The following is a 4,913-nucleotide window of genomic DNA, read 5'->3' as shown; positions in this document are numbered from 1 at the left end:
GCTTGGGGAGAAAGCGGGTCAAACAAATCAAGTACGAGACGAAAAGCGTAAACCGGATGAGAGGTAAGTAAAGCTTACACCCTTTTGTAAGATATGCATTTAATTCTCGGTTACAATTACGGCAAAGGTTGTATTCGAACTTTGGTTCCGACACGAAGTGGTACGGGTCGGAATATATCAAAAATGCGAAATGGACCTTTGATTGGCCAATTTGTAAGTAGGCCTAAATAAATAAAAACAAATGGAAAATGGTGATTTCGTCATGTATAAATGGATAAGTGTTGAAGTTTAAAACGACACCAATTGGCATAAGCCATGTTGGGTTAACGTGTACGAAACGGATTTAAAAGTCATAACTAAATGGCAAGGAATCCGAAATGACTTACTTAATAAAATGGTAAATAAATACCATTGGAATATAAGCGCAAAATGTTTGGTCGTTTAGACTAAACGGGTCAAATGGCAATATTAATACCATTTGATAAATCACGACTAATAAGCACTTGTCGAGTCTTATGCCTACATCAAAAAGCGGCTTACGAATTCCTGTTGCTATGAAATAGCAAATTGTTGAAGCAAGGTATTAAAACGGTTCAATAGACTGACCCGAGCCAGGTACGCAAATATAAGGATGTAGTTAGAAGTGATATTTTGGTCAACTATTAGCGAAAGTCCTTCGTTACAAAAAGAAGGACTAAAATTGACCAAAAAGCCCTTGAGGGGTAAATTGGGCAAACAACCTGTAAGAGTGTTTAGAGATAAGCGTTTTGTTAAATGGAGTCCTTGGGATACGTATAAAAATGGGGATAAGATGTAAACTAATAGAAGCGTGATTTAATGCTTGCAAATGTTAAATACCCTTAACGGGTCAAAACAAGTATATATGCAAAATAGGTTAAGATTGCATAAGAAACCCGTGACTTGAACCTATTATAATAAGATATATCGAAAATATAAAGATCATGAGAATTTAGGATCAAACAAACATGTTGGTTTGATAAATGCATAAACGGGTTAAATTTCGGTAAAAAGGTAATGAGTCGAAGGCTTAGAAGTCTCAAAATTTATTATGTCGGATGCTGGATTTTAACTCCATATGATGGAGAATTAAATTACGGACGCGTAGGAAAAAGAATCGCGTAAAACGGATCAATAACGAAGAAGTTATGGCCGTTTCCGTAAAAAAATGGTGTTGCTGAAAAATGCAGGACCCAGCTCTGAACCTGCTGGAAAACGTACTCCCCCGCGCCACGTGGGGGAGACACAGGGATCTGGCGCGATGCGCGGGGGCACCCGCGCCACGCGACAAAACGAATGGATCCTGGCGCGACACGCGACGGGACCAGTTTTGAGATTTTATTTTATTTTATTTTCCAAGATTCTATGCTAGAGCTTGTTTATACGCGATATATCAATGTCAAAACTAACATTTTAAGTGGTTTGACTTTAGGTAATGTTGGGAATGTCCGGATGAAGATCAAGCTCATTGAAGAACCGAACACGACCAAGATACAAGCTTCCGCACATGGTTTCGTCGTCATTTAAAAACGACGAATTTATACATATTGTATTGTATTGATTTTCAAACCTGAAAATCTTTTAAATCAACCGTATTTTTCAATGTATATGTAATTATAATTACATGATTATTTACGTAAATAATACGAAAACCCTTTAATAATAGCAAGGGTGTTACAAGTTGGTAATCAGAGCTCAAGGTTAAAAGAATAAAGTGTTCGGTTCGAGGCTTCTTTAAATAGTTACGCTTTGGTTTATCTTAAAACATTCTTAAGTTTTCATAGTTTTTGAGATGTATTCTTATTAAGTTATTGTTGCTTCCTTAGGATGATACTACAATTGAAAAGCAGAGTTCCTCTTTGTCTCAGATATGGTGCTCATAGACATATATGCTTTCTGTTGCCTGATATAAGCAAACAAATATGAGTTTTTTTTTTTAATTTTAATTGCTTTACTCGGGGTACCATGATATTGCGAATAACTCATTCAGGCACAACAAAATTTCAGTTTGAATTGGAAGATATGATAGATAATTTTGTTAGAAAACCAGCTGCTTTAGTTACTGGCATAGTTATGCCCCTAACTTTACTATTTTTCCTATCTTGATTTTTAAAGTATGCCACTGACTTTTGTCTTTCTTAATTTCAACTAGCCATTTTATACAAACTTTTATTTTTGTTTCTTTCATTAAAATTTCACATGAAGGCTTGATAATTATTAATTCTTTGAATCACAACTCCATTGTCAGTGGTGCTTGTGGTTCTAGTGCTACCATTCTGTTAGTTTGTAACTTAATTTTTGTAGAACATCTTTGTTACGCTTGATCTATAATTTAAATAAAAGATACTTATATCATTATGATGTTGAATGACCCTTGATTCATCTTTTAGTGTGCTAATTGGGATCCGGGATCAAAGATAAAAATTTTGGATTTTGAGGGTCATAATGGATCACCACTGTGGAAAAGGCTTGGCAACGGACCATTACCGAAGTCGTAACGATCTGTTATGTAGTGGCTAAGGGCATGGCCAGGAGGTGACAATTTTGTGTCCACAGGTAACTAACTAACTCGCAGGTCTCCTTTTGTTCAGATTCGAAGGTATAATAGGTTATTATTTTGCTTTTTTCCTAATGATTTTTTTCTTGGATTAGGTTCATATTTGATTAACGGTATCATGGATTTTTGTTTTGTTGGATCTAGGGTATGGTTTTGCGAACCAGTGACTAATTATTTAAAGGAGATGGAGGTCGATGCTTTCAGAAGACTTTTCCTCTTACGATTTCATGAAAGCATATGCTCGAGTTCGTACAACCTAATGCCAGGTCACTCGGTAAAACTCTGTGAAACTTCATTGGTTATAGGCTGAATGCTTAATTTTGAAATGTTTTTATTCAGTTTATTTGTTTTACCTCATATTTGTTTAATCCCTGTCAAGTTTTACTTCAAAAATCCATCAACCGAATTGCCTACTGTGTGCAGGATGTAGGATACTTCTGAATTTGGAGGGTTGTTGAAGGAAGAGTATGCGCATGAGGGTGCCTGAGCTCGACGATATGTGTATGTTCTATTACCCCTTCTCCTTCTAGGGGCGTAACTTCTAGTTAGTGGGCTATATTTGATTAAAAAACTACATCAATAAAAAAAGAGATTGCATGGTTAAAAAATATACTGTGGGCATCTTTTGACCCTATTGATCTATTCACCACATTTTTAGCATTGTTTTAGTTTACCAATTGACCCGTTTAAGATAGAAGATAACTTAACTCAGTTTGAGCCATTATAAACTAATGGGAAAGATTCTTATTGTGAACCCTCTTTTCGTTAGGTGATGGCAATATAGATAACTAGATGTATTGAAAGAACCACCCAATCTTTGGCTGCAGAGAGCTTAAAGTGATGTCAAAAGAAGTAAATTTGTCTTTTATTAATTGCTCTTACATTTTTAATGGCTATGGTTATGAGATCTAATCATTTGAACATGAAGAATTGTGAAATTTCAGGTTGAATATAGTGAATTGGCTGATGCGGCGATAATAAGGAGTAAGTGCATGGACCAACTTTGAAGTGGGAAATACGATCGCTAAGAAAGAGTTAACACAATGAATATTTTACTCGCATGAAGATTGTGAAAGAGATTCAAGAACACAATAGAGTTTTTGTTCAAACATTTTTTAAATATATGTTTTGTATGTTCGATATTTAGACGGTACGTTGACACTTATTAGTTATTTCTTTGCAAACATTTGGATTCTTTGGAAGATGATTGATTGAACTTTTAATTGAATTAATTATATTATTATGATTTCTAACTTTTACAAATTTATTTTTATTTTTTAATACAATTTTATTTTTATTTTTTAATGTAAATAAATAATAATTGTTTTCAATAAAAATTAATATGATAAATAATTTGATGTGATTTTTGTGGCAAAAAATATGTGCCACTAAAAGCCCAAAAGTGTGTAGTGGCAGAAAAAACAGTGCCACTAAAAGCCTATATACTTTGTGCGGCAGATCGAAAAAGTGCCACTAAATGGCTTTAGCGTCAGCGCTTCTAGTGGCACTTTTTTTGTGTGCCGCCCATTCTTATAGGTGTTTTTAGTGGCACTTTTTTGTTGTTTTGTGGCACTTTTTGTATGTCACTAAATGGCATTTTTTTTGTAGTGCATGTATATCAATGGTTTAGTATGATTAAAGTGTTGAGAACAACACATATGGTTATCGTATAATACACGTTATACCAATAAAAACGATATAGAGTAGATATAGTCAACGAAATTACACGCATTGATGCATGTAGTAGAAAAGCCTTGTATTATAATACGGGCATCCATTAATGTCGAAATTACTAACTGTTGTAAATGCTTTAGTTGAAGGACATTCGCATATGAAGATAGCGAGAGTTTAACAAATCGCGGATTTGATAGTGGGACGATCCAAAGTGTATGCTCAACTAAGACCTAAAACACGTAGCGATCGAGAACAAGGTTAATGACATGGAAAGCCCGATAGGGCAAGCATTTACAGGTGCACATTTTAAATTTATTGCACGAATAGTAATATGCAACAAATATGTAGAGACTGACCGTTGCATATGTAATTAAAAACTTGGAAAAAGCCTGAATAGAATACCTATCTAGGATATTATTTCCAAGAGAACTAAATGGAGGCGTTACTTACATGGGGTGTAATGTGAAAATTATAAAAAGGTCATGTGTGTTATGTGTTGATCGCTTACTCTGTCCAAGTAAGTAGTGAACACATGATGTCATGAACTTCTTATATGGACGCATTTACGTCCGATGTAGGAAGGACGGGGTTAATGGGACAAATTAAAAAGGTACCCAAATGAATCAGATAAACAAAATATTAGGATAATGAGCCCGAGTGAAGG

General features: G+C 34.8%; 1 long non-coding RNA gene across 1 annotated transcript; it reads left to right on the top strand.

The window, feature by feature from the left end:
• The first annotated feature begins 2,832 nt into the window (after positions 1–2,832).
• Positions 2,833–3,825, top strand: LOC118490351. The gene is made up of 2 exons (XR_004889363.1): positions 2,833–3,427; positions 3,520–3,825. It is a non-coding gene; the product is annotated as an uncharacterized LOC118490351 (long non-coding RNA).
• The last annotated feature ends 1,088 nt before the right edge of the window (positions 3,826–4,913 follow it).

Source organism: Helianthus annuus, chromosome 3 (genome assembly GCF_002127325.2).
Source record: "Helianthus annuus cultivar XRQ/B chromosome 3, HanXRQr2.0-SUNRISE, whole genome shotgun sequence".
Lineage (NCBI taxonomy): Eukaryota > Viridiplantae > Streptophyta > Magnoliopsida > Asterales > Asteraceae > Helianthus > Helianthus annuus.
The sequence above is the reverse complement of the archived record's forward strand: the minus strand, read 5'-3'. Positions and strand labels throughout refer to the sequence as shown.